This window comes from Pocillopora damicornis, chromosome 7, assembly GCF_964200805.1.
Source record: "Pocillopora damicornis chromosome 7, jaPocDami1.2, whole genome shotgun sequence".
Classification (NCBI taxonomy): domain Eukaryota; kingdom Metazoa; phylum Cnidaria; class Anthozoa; order Scleractinia; family Pocilloporidae; genus Pocillopora; species Pocillopora damicornis.
Window position 1 is genome coordinate 2,329,218 of NC_142676.1, and position 12,564 is coordinate 2,341,781.

At 35.7% G+C, this 12,564-nt stretch overlaps 1 protein-coding gene across 9 annotated transcripts in view; it reads right to left on the reverse strand.

The window, feature by feature from the left end:
* The window catches only part of LOC113679536 (voltage-gated delayed rectifier potassium channel KCNH5), a 40,249-nt gene extending 27,934 nt beyond the window's left edge, over nucleotides 1-12,315 (reverse strand). For 2 of the 9 annotated variants that reach the window (XM_089213361.1, XM_089213367.1), the window contains exons 1-3: nucleotides 12,127-12,315; nucleotides 4,535-4,653; nucleotides 1,609-1,708 (exon numbers count right to left, since the gene is read on the reverse strand). The gene's annotated coding sequence lies outside the window, so the exon portion shown is untranslated. Of the gene's footprint in view, nucleotides 1-1,608; nucleotides 1,709-1,842; nucleotides 2,438-3,067; nucleotides 3,118-3,934; nucleotides 4,237-4,534; nucleotides 4,654-8,285; nucleotides 8,385-12,126 lie in introns of those variants that run through there. The other 7 variants (XM_027196503.2, XM_089213369.1, XM_089213362.1 and 4 more) reach the window with 5 other exon arrangements.
* Nucleotides 12,316-12,564: the final 249 nt, after the last annotated feature.

A 12,564-nucleotide genomic window follows, 5' to 3' on the forward strand; every position in this document is an offset into this window, starting at 1 on the left:
TTGGTTTGGAAGGTTAACACATAGATAAAATTTTCAGTCGACAATTTAAAGAAAATGATAAGTTCCCCTGTCTCTATTTAGTTGATTAAGATTTTTATTGGCTTTCATAAATTAATCTTACTGTGCACATTATGACAGCTTATTGTGGCCATGCTCTCTCTCGAAACGCACCTCTCCTTTTAAGAAATTTTACCTACAGTCCATCGTTGCTGTATACAGAGAAAGGCCTGAAGCATCAGCATTAGTAGCTACACGACCAACGATGAAACTCCGAAGCTTGATGAATTGAATTTAGCCATGCAGTAATTATGGTAAACATCTAGCGCGATGGTTATTTATGTCAGGGGATTAAAATGATGCATTGCAGTAAATCATGTCATTCACACGTCATCTAAAGTTTTACGTTAACATCGGCCAAAAACACCCGGCACTCAGTGGCTGAGTTCATACGCTTTTCGTTTCGCGGTCTTGAATTCCGTACACCGAAAATAATCCAACGAACAAAGCAATAAACATGCCACAGGTATTCCAGTTTCCAATCGGCGTAATCCTATATCAATTTCACTGGTATTACTGCTTTTGATGTAAAATCCTGTCTATTCTTTTTTACATCATAAATGGTAAAAAGAAGACATTTATCATTGTTTATAAATTGACGAGCGAATGCTAATATGATGGCCCCAACCTTAAACTATAAGCAACTGTGAGCAAGTGAAATTAGTAAGGCCAGCTCAATTATATATGTATCATGTAAGTCTTTTTGTTAGTCTCGATACGCATTCATCCTCCTCTAAGAATCAACCAAAAGGAAATCAGGAAGGGAAAGTGCTTTCTGTTTCACTGAATTAATCGACATAATCACTTTTAGCTGCCTGTAGGATTGAACGAAACTCAAATTGGATTGTGCCGCTCTTATTTTACTTCAACTGTTGCTATATCTCTGAGTAAATAAGCCAAGTCGATTTTATTTGCCTTAGGGCCGGAGGACGGTTTACTAGCTAATAGCCACCATCAGTAGTACGCCATTTGAGGCCACAACTTTCTAAAAAAAAGCACCAATGCCCGCCAAAATTTGGTGGCAGTTTGATATTATACGGTCAATTGTTGTCCCTTTACCATCGGGTTGAATCTAAACCTGCTAATCAAGCCAAGCTTTTCAGTGAATAAAACTCATTCTGTTTACAATTTAGTAGATCTTACAAACACTATGCTAGGTAGAATTTCACTAGTGCGAAGTCTTTCTAGCGCTTTCGGCATCTATAGAAACTTCAAAAAGCTGTCAAGCCCTTGATATGTATGACATGCACTAAATAGGCAGTTGTCAGAACCCACTTCCAAGCCAAGAAGCCGTGTTCAATAAACAATCGAATTTCGTGCAATATTTATTATACTGCCGGTTGCATGTTTAATGGGGGAGGCAAAATGTCTTAACACCTAGGGAGATAAATTCAGATGAGCAACGTCATAAACGGAAAAAAGAAACCCCAAAACATAAACAAAAACACAACAATGATATCTGCGCGTAACTTCTAACACGGAACTAATATTATTTTAGAACGGGACTTCTCGAAATACTTCAGATACAAAATGAACAAGAAGTCGACTTACCAAATGAATCTCATTTAGCGAAAGGCAAACACTGGACTACAGTCGAGTCTTGACTTTTCGGCGCCTTTCATGATTTTAACTGCTTCCTTGTTACCTAAGCCTGTAAAAAATAATATCATTCAACACTGGGAATTTGCTTCTCTCTAATAAATCGAAAACACGGCTCCTTAAAGATAAAACTGCTCCGATCTCCTTGAACGCGTTTACTCAAGTCAGCGAACACTCCTGTTTTACCTTTTAAAATTAATTCATATCAAAAACACCGGCGTTCATGGGACAAGTTGATCCAGGGATATATTCCCTTCTTAATCTTTCAGATAAAATTACACTTGAGTTCCTAACAAGAACACGAAATTGCCGTCAACATCTGTTTCATCAAAGCCATTTTCTCTTGTCCAACTCCTGGTAGCACAACACTAAACTCAGTTGTTAACAACTGCTATTCTGCCAATCGGCTTATTGCGGCTTGCAGAGAAAGTGGAAAATTTTACACGACGCCTTCTTGGGGAGACAATTCTAGCGCCAAGATGGTAGAAAGCTGGTGGGACAGCAAATGAAATGTCAATACAAGATGAATATTGTTATCTGGAAACCTTTGCGAAACTGGGGCGCTACTCAAACAAAAGCAACTCGTTTAAACAATTAGGACAGACGGACATCCCTAAAGCAAAGAGAGATACGCCGACGAGAAACATACAAAATTAAAACAATTTTTCAAACAAAATTTTCCCAAATGTATGTAATATATCTCCTTTTTACAAACAAGTGACCAATTTTTCCACGATGTCTCTCTAGCCAGGCCCTCATTGGTTTGGATTCTTAAGTATGATTTTCTCCAACTGTGCTTCACCGAGACATCGATTCGTTGATACGAATCGATCTCACATGCAAATTTCTTTGTCGTCCAATGACATTGTTATTAATGATTTATTTTGTTTGAACTTTGTTTATCGCCATATTTTGCGTTATACAAGAGAGTGATACAATCGGAGACAATATGATAATATCACTGAGATATAAGCGCGCTAGAGTTTTCGTCGCATCAGATCGCCGGTATATCTTTGAGTACATACGTAAAGTCAGAATCATATGAGCGATAAAAATCTTGACTTATACACTAGAATCTTCTTGAACCCGTCACTGTAGACAAAAAATAGATTGAATTTTAAGAAAAATGTTGCAGAAGGTCATCGAAAGTTAGTCCTATTATATTACATAAGACTTCCAACGGCTAAGCGATTTCCTTCACGAATCGAACATAACCCGGCTTCTAAGATTAAATATTCAGTATCATGGTTGATTTTTTAGCGCATTTTATTTTATGTTTGGAGAAAAAAATCAACTTAACCTCAGCTTTAAGCAAATTGCCCGAGCCAGCAAATATTCACCTCAGTCTGAGTCTGTATGATAGGTAATATTGCTTTGATTTGAAATGCTGATATTTGTTTCTAAACAATACCTGCTGCTAGATAGAAAAACTTCAAAAAGCCTTGTTTGCTTCAGCCGTTCCTGTGAAAAGATTTCATCAACTTTAAAGCTTATTTTTCTGATTTCATAAGTCTTTCCTTCCAATTTTTGTAACAAAAGGTTTATTCCCTCTCACGAAACATTAATATTCATTTTGACAAGTTGGTCTGGCCTAAATTTTTCTGAACAAAGTTGTAAGTACCTAAACTTTTGCGTAATGTAAATGGTGTATACAGCACTGAGAGAGGTTTACCTGAGGGTCCTGTGTCTGATATCAGAGATTATTATGACTCAATGGGGCATTGTGGCGCATTTTTAGGGCTAAAATAGAAATTATGGCCGGCTAAAGTGTATTTTAGCCCAACTGCAAGCTTGCGTTATTTTTCAGACTGTTTTGTCATCATGTTTTTTTTCAATAATGATTTTCTCAATGCCTTCCAAACAGTTTTTACTCTCGGGAGTGGATATTTTTGGGCCCTTCTCCTTGGCTCATTTCAAACCTCACCTAATGGCTCGGACTAATATTACTATCTCAGTCAGGTCCTTTGCATATTTATGCCCAAGAACATGAACTCTATTGTTTTATAGTCTCTCGTTAAAGATTAAGGGCCGCCAGCCCAAAGTATTCTTAATTCTGAACGCAAACTAAGCAAAGTTGGTGCTAATGTCGAAAGAGACATTTATATCTTACATTCACGATAAAAAACCTTTGATGTTAGAGATCCCAGTTTAAATAAACTGAGTCTTAGCTTAACGCAGAATCGAATCACTTTCTTTACGACTGAGATAAATTAAGCCATACAGACGAACGGGGTGTGAAACAAGCCATTTATATATAAAGGAAACAAAAGAAACTTACCTGCTTGCTAAAGAATTGATAAGAATTGTGGTAGGTCGGATTGCAATTTGGTTACAGGCCAGATCTAAAGAGTTCCTCAAACGACACTATTCCATACAAGTACAATACCGGAAGCATGTCTAAATTATTTTGATTTGGAGACAATATTCAAGATGTCATTTTAACTGGGCAGAAATCTTGGAAACATACGGTGATTTTGGTGGATTAGCGAAAACTCATGCCAAACAACTATATCATGTTGCATCTTTCATAGTGGAAAGAGCTTTCTCACTGGATTAAGCTGACCTTAGTTTAATTCATCCCACTCTTTGAAATTTCCTTTTCTCGTATCACTAACGCTTTCCTAGCGTAACTAAAATTTGTTTTACTTTATGCTGACTTTTTATCGCAATGGCCAATACTACAGTTCGAAATACACGTAAAAAGTTGAAAATCCGTTCTTTAAATAATTAAGAATATCTTCCATCTAATATTAGACTACTTTCCTAGCGGAACAAAAGTCCATTTCAATTTAACATTTCCTATTAAAATGGCCAATATAACCTTTGTATAAAATGCGAACTAGAACACAGAGAGCAGTAGTTTATGAATAAGATCTACCTTTCATCGACACGAACCGCTTCCAAAGATATCACAACAGGAAATCTTTACTCCAACTTGTTGGCTTCGAAACAGACGCGCCTTGTCGGCTTTCAACCCACTTGACAAGACTCTGTGGACTAATTGCAAAACAGCGAGACTTGATTGCGGGAGAAAAGGTGTCAGTTCTTTTATTTGCCTTTCATTCATTACATCTTGGTTACCTCATTACAGACGTAATACACTGTCGGAAATGAGCGCAATTACCAATAAGACGCCAGATATTTTTCTTTTATTTGGATGCATTTGCGACTCACGGCGACTTATTTTAATCGTCAGACAGTTTAAAATGACACGTGGAGGGGCAACAAAAGGTGGGAGAAAAAGGAAACAAAAATTCACAGAAATTGCGACGAGATATTAAATGTGATAATGTAGAAAAACGTGTAAATTTGTACCAGTTGCACAGAAAGCTCACGGTAAGTTTCCTCCTTTTTAGAGAAATCGATGTCATGAAATAATGTTAACTGTTTCGTGTTTTTTTGTTGAGACAGAGGTATTACTGCTGCGTGGGTTGAGCGAAACAGTGACTTGAAATATAGATCAGTTTTAAATCACATTTCGAAATTACTCCGCGTTAATTTCCGCATTAACTGTACTCTGTGATTGGCCTTGAGAACTCGAACCACCTCTTCGATCAATCAGATTCAAAACTTTAACACAGGGTTACTCAAGTTTTCCCGCGTTTGAGACTGATTGTAGCGACGTCACGCTGAGGGGGTCGTGTTATTGCACTTAATGTGTCCCAAGCTTAACGACTCGGGTCTAGTGAGCAGTCTGTTAGCTTAGTCATTTCCTTTATCTTGTGCGGAGGCAACCTTTTTCTACGACCTATACTTGCTGTAAACTAAGTGCCTGTTATTAAAGATATTTCCTGACGCTAATTTCAATCAGTGATATTTAACCGCCTTCAACAGGAAAATAGGCACCATCGAAGAATTTCATGAATATCATTATAGCTGCGGGAGATGTTGTTTCCAACTGTTAATTGATAATCTTCCTTTTAACTCACTGCCTGATGGGTCTAAACTGTGTTAGACATATGTTAGACTGTTATGTCGCGAATCTGACTTTGAACTGTTGATCAAACTTTAATCAAAATTCTCCAAAATAACTATTAATTGAGTAGCTTAAACATGGAGAATTTGTCAAGAAAATCTACATCTTCGCTTCATTAGTGGTATACTTCTGCCATTAACGGGGCTTAAACATTCACCTCCATCATAGTTGGTCTCACGTTGCACAGAATTATTCCTCGATATTGTTTGTAGTGCTGTAGACTTCATATATTAACAACAGAATGATATCGACTGTTAGCTTTCAAATTATCATTCTGCCGTAAATTATTTACGATTCAGCTGCTAACAGATTGCAAATCATTAGCTATGATAGCTATGAAATTCAAAAGTCAATGTTTATTTGGCTTTTTTATTCTTTAGAAGACCAAAAAATTCACAATCTTATTTTCCAAGTCAAATTCGTAAACGGAATCTGTGTTTGGGATCTCATGAAGATCGAGAGCCTGATCGCAAAAGATTACCACTGGAAATTAAAACCGAGAATTTTTAATTACTCTTCAATCACGTACACTCTGTAGACAAGCCTTTAGCCAGATGAATTCTTTGTCTTACATTATAAATTCTCACAGAGTCACAGAGTCATTGAAAAACCGAAACTTATGGCTTTTTTAACTGTAACACAAACAGACTTTGTCTGACTCGTATCATTAACAAAACTGTACGTTTCCCGAAGCCAGTTTGGCTCGAATCAGTATTAGAACTGTAGGTTTCCCAGATCCAATATTGGTCATTAACCATCTTTTCTGATACTAGAAGCTATTTCAAACCAGTAGTGTGATAACGGATGGTGTTTAAATGTACATGTTACAGGTATGCAATGCTCCAAGATGTTTCCAATTTTCCAGAAATGGATGTCATGTCATAGTTTAAGGCCATGTACTTGACGACCACATACTAACATAGCACTTATTTTATAAACGTCCTCTTATGTAACATCGTTGATGGTTGTCCTGTTTTTATCTTTCCTATATAGCTACTGCATAGCGAAATTGGTCAGATCTGGAAAGGTGCGTCTTCAAGAGCCACAAATTTTACACTTGTTGAAAAATTAGTTCATACATCATTTTTTTAATTGAAACCTAAAAATTAATTTCACCCCCTCAATTCCCCCCTTCAAATGTTGGTTGTTGTTAAAATGCAAAGGTGTGTGTTTTAACATTGTTAGAGAAAATTTGTACGAGGGTAGAGAGGGTAGAATTTACGAATAGCAATATTTTTCGACCCTTTTCGATCGAAGTGGTCGTAATTCCAAATTCTGTAATTAATTAAATCTACGACCATCTGGCCTTTTTGCTAAATTTTCTAACTTTAACCATAGTGCTGAGAGAATCTACTAGGTGGTTATCCCAAACAATGCAAATTGCTGGATAGTTGATTCAAAAGCTGATCGATATTGATTCAACTAGAGAATGAACACCAATCAAAAATGAGGAGAAGAATTACTTTGGGCTGAACTTAACGTTAACTCTTCTAAAGGAAGAAAACGTTTAAATATGCCCAAAGGAAAGTCGTGAAAACACCGAACTAACCGAAAAAAAATCTGGCTTTTTAGATAATAAGCTGAATTTCGAGATAGTTTCCGAGAAGATATCAATTCTAAAATAAGAATTAATTAATTACCGCCTAAATTGTACGTTTGACGGGATGTAACTGGTTTGTTTTTGCTTTCGAGTGTAATTATTTATCGAAATTGGAACCAAAACTTGCAAGGAGATAGAACGGGAACAATTTTTTGAAAAACTCTACTTAATTTACTGTAGTAAACACTTGAGAGAACTGTTTAAAGAATTTTCGTTACTGTTTCGACACTCTTAGACTTTTTAGAGATATTACATTTTATAAACAATATAAGGAGCTAAATCATTAAGAAATGTTCATTCCCGAAAGCATATCGAATGCGACTATTTTTTTAAGCCGTGAAATGAAAAAGTTACAGACAAGACCTCGAATTTTTATCGACTTCTTGAATTCTTTAGGCCAACGGATATTTCCGAACTCTCCCGACAATCTTCGAGTAACCGAAAAGAGTTTGAAGATGATTAGGCACTAAAATGACACTAATACTTCTTCTACTCTCAAACTAAGTACCAGTAAGTATATTTTTGAGTGGTTTGATCACTGTTTTTAAATTAAGGGAACACAGAATGAATTCTGCACCAATTATTCATAATAGTATATAAGGTATCGACTTGCTCTTCGTCAGCTAAAGGAGAGACAATCGCAAACTGTTGATTTTGTCGCACAAAAAAAGTTATGCATTGTAAGTTGCATCAGTGATCGGTGATGGCATATCAATTTTTCAAAGTTCATTTTTCTGCCTGTAAACCAAGCAGTCGCATTTTCTCTACCTATCTCTTAACAAACACAACTATAGGACCTTGTATGATGTTCCTTAACTACTACTCATGTATCTAAAAACGTAGACATAATTCAACACGTTGCCGGGCGATGAACAGTTGCGATATGCCGATAATTAAGTATTTTAGCACTTCTACTTGAAAAGCAATATTGTATTTGCAACACCAAAGACTATGAGCAAGCCAAGTAAGCGAAAGGCACGATTTGGCCCGCATAGATTAAGTTTGCAAAACCTAAAAAATTAGCAGTACCTTACTCAAAAAAATGCAGGATACCTGCGGAAGACGTTTTTGCAACTCTCAGCCTTGTCTTTCTCAATCTTGTTTCTGACTTGCATCAATTCACACCTGCTTGTGTGTTGTGAAATCCTATTAACTCCTCTTCCCAAATACAAGAAATCTTTTATTTCCGGTGGCAATGTAAATAAACTTAAAACTGAGCTTTTTTAATTCCAAAGAAAGACAATTAGGTGACTATTCTGTCGGATCAAAAAAATCGCGAAGGAAATCTTAATGAGGTTGTATGCTTGAAATGGGAAAAAATGGAACGAGCGTTTCTTGTCAAAATTATACGTTTTGGTCCTTCTTTACCTTAAAATAAATTTAATGGAGAAAACTTACCTCTTCCATTTTAATTATACTTGCAAAAACGAAAACTGTCTTGAGCATAAAAGTAAACCTCTATTGTTGATCGGTTCTCTTTACAGATGTGTCAAGTGGTAGATTCATTTCCCGAATTTGCAGTCGGCCGGTAAATTTTCCGTTTTAGAGAACTTTCATTAGTTTTGTTTTTCCTGTGTAAATTCACTTTATTAAAACATTTCATGCGTTGGACACTTTTGTATTGCCTTGAATCGATCTTTTATACAGAGAATGAAATAAATATCTAATTACCGGATTGCGAGGCAGACAAAAGTCAAAACCTTCGACTCAATTTTCATCAGAGGACATTTGTTTCTAAATAAATTTGTAGTGGACATGAGTGGGTTCTAAATTAGCTACAAAGTATTGAAGGTGAATAACAGTGGTTTAATAGGTTTTCTTAAATTACCTCTTTTAATTTTCTGGCTTAATCTGCGTGAAAACCATTTCATTTTGTTCTTCTTGGTAGATCGAGTAAGAGTGCCTTTATGCCTGGCAAAAGACCACTAACATTCTTTGCAAAACCGTATTTACTTCTCCTTAATCAAATTTCCGATTTAAAACTACAATGGATTTTCAATAACATCTCGGATAAACAAAAGGTACTTAAAAAAAAATTACACTTTTTGAGAAAATATCACTAATCTGTAATAAAGACTTGAAGCGACTTTTTCCTTACAAAAACTTCCTGACTATTCCCAGGGTGAAAATATTTCCTTTTATCTTCGGAAGGCTGTTTGACACTCATTAGAATTTTAGCTCTAAAACGTCTGATTTAGTTTTTTTTCTCAAATCCCTTTGTGCGCTGAATTTGCCCAGAGCTTTCGAGGAAATAATTTTTTTCCGGAACTGATAATGTAAACAAGGGATATCAAATAAAACCACTGCCCAGCATTTTAAATGATGGTGTAGACTTTTTGTATTCCTGTTTTTGAGCAGTCAAAACAATTCCCTTTTAAGCTTTAAAAAGCTTTGAAAAGAAAATCTTCGATATAGATGTGCGGTTCTATCATATCGCCCGCGACCTTTCGGCCTACTGGTCAGCGTGCTGGACTCCGGATTGAGAGGTCTGGTTCGAAAACAGTGGTCAAACTGCGGCGTATACGTGAACGTTGTAGAGGCTAGGTGGTGTGTTTTCAGGCTGTCAAAATATACAACTATAATAGCGAGTAAGTCGCAGTGTTTGAAAATCGAAAAAAAAAGAGAAAAAAATCAGTCGGAAACCCATGATTAAATAAGCTGTGTGAACGAAAACTCTTTGTCCCTACTTTTTTTTTTTCCCTTCAATTTTTTTTTTCACAGATTTTGCATGACAACGTTTGTTTTTCATGTTTTTCTTAAAAGCTTTGCACAGGAAATTGGCACAAAGCCTAACAAAATTAATACCCTCAGTATGTTAAATTTCTGTAGCTCAGAGGTAAACCGTCGGAGCACGCAAACGCAAAGTCCACCATACGACCCCTTGTGGAGGACTCGGTTCCTGTCTTCGTCCTTCGATCACAACAAAATAAATTACACACTTCTTTATTCCAAAACCGTTTAATCCATTTTCATCGTTCTATACTTTTTCACTAGTTTAGTTTTGCAGTAACATCATATACGATCTTTCATTGTATGGCGCTTCTTAAACCGAGCACACCTAGATTCATTGTCTTGTAGATAGGTATCGTAAGCAAAGATATATATCTAGGGCCATTAACGCACGTGAACAAATAGAAAAGCAGGACAGAAACTTTTTTAATAAAGTGCCAAAGTTGATTTTATATCTTTTTCGAAAAATCTAACCTCAAGGAAAAGGAGACAAACTAATAACTTAAGAAATTCCAAATCATATCAATGCTTCAAAGTTAACACAGACCGTTCAAAAGATTCTTATGTAAATCGTATAATTTTTAAATACAATACTTTTAATTTTTAATATAAGATACGTAATTTTCATCTTGTGAAGAAAAAAAAAAAGCACCACCATTACTACTTGAAACTTATTCATCATACGGTTTTCATTCGCTTGGTCAATAGTTTCATACGACGATGTGAAATACTGAAAAACGAAAGTCCATCTCCTAAGGAGCAATATTGGTAACAAAAAATTCACTAAAAACAATCATAATTTGTTAAAATCATTATGTGCATCAATAAAATACCACATTAAACAATCATTGGAAAAAAGTTGATACTACGTCCTCAGTCAATAAGAAATCTGGCTGAAGAACAGTTTGATGTGGGAAGGTCGTTGTAACGTGAGATATTCAAACGAAATACGATTCGTGGGATGAAATTCATTTGTACTGCGATTACACCAAGATTTATCGATGATGAGAAATTTTTCATGGGCGCTAATATACTTTTTATTCCGACCTCTCGGTCAAATCATTGTTAAACGTATGTTAAACAACTACCCAGACGCAAGGAAAACAGGGCTGATGCCGGGATTTAGTAACAGTAAATTGAGCCGACGATTAAAGAAAAATTAGACACAGGAAGGAATTTAAAGGAAAATTGGAAAGAAATCAGTCTCTGTAGTCTCAGACATCAGTGCTATCATCAATCTCTTTGTTTTCAACTTTTGTCTTTTGAAATCCTCAGCGAAGAAAATTTATAATTTTTCATCTTGATTGAACTGATATGCATTCATTTGCATATCGGAAAACTGTAACCTTGTATCATATCAGTTGGACAGGATCCATATTTCCCTAAATCTCCAAATTACTCTACGTTCAAAACGCACGAACAATTTCATACTCACCAAATTTCGTTTTAAGGTCATTTTAACAACATTTTGATCTGCTTCAGTATTTCGCCTCTTAGTTTTAAATATAAGACTGCACCCACGATCTGAATTAGGAAAACGATTCTTGTTTAAAAAGTTGCTTTAACCAAGTATTTTTCATTGTTTAAAAAAATCGTTTGTTACGAGTGCTACACTCTCAGGGAAATCATTTGAAATACCGATATTTTTTCAACAAAAGGAAACAACACAGTTAGAGCAAAAAGACATAAAGTGTATCTACATATAGTTCAGGTTAAACAAATCGTATAGCTCTAGTTATGTTTTCAAACCGGCAGAGAAATCTTTTTACCATTTGTGTTTTCAAGAATTCCAAGCGACTTTGAGCGGTATATTTTATGCGATAGCGCCTGTAAAGGAGAACACCGTGCCTCACATTGAAAGATATAAGAAATCTTCTAAATGATTTATCTAGAATAAGAGATTACTTTTACGAGAGATATTTTCTTAAGTTATTGGTTTTGGTAAAAGGATCAATTTAGTGAAGCCAATTTGCCTAAATGTTTTCACCGGGGAGTAACTTTTTCTTCAGACGCTAGAGCAGTCGAATTAAAGTTAATTTCATTTGTAGTCCAAATGAAGCTATTTTGTATTTCCTCATTTAAGTTGAAAACGCGCAATCCTATGAGAAGATAAGTCTTATTAATAGAATTAACGAATTAATAGATTTTGTGTTAAATAACTCACCATAAATCAGTCGTCTTTTTCAAGCCACAACGCTAAATGTCAGAGGAATCGATCAGTATTCACGTGCACTAAATGCGAAGATAACTGTGGTGGTTGTGTCTAAAAGAGAAAAAAGTGCTGTGCGAATTTTTAGTTTCCAAGGCAATGCAAAGCAGAACTGGTTATGCGCATCCTGGGTGTGAATGAAGTGTTTTCCTAGTCTGTCATCAAATGGCAGTTAACACTGTTTTTTTTTGGCTATCTCAAACAAAGCTTGCGATATGTTTCCATTGTCCGGTGTACAGGTGGATTTCGCCTTTGACAACAGTGAAACCAGAACAATACACAATTTGTACATTTTGATTATCGTTTGGACAAATCCTAACAATATATTGCCAATGAATAAAGGTTTCCTCTGCGAGGAATTATTTGGTAGTGGATAAACTCTTAAATTCAATA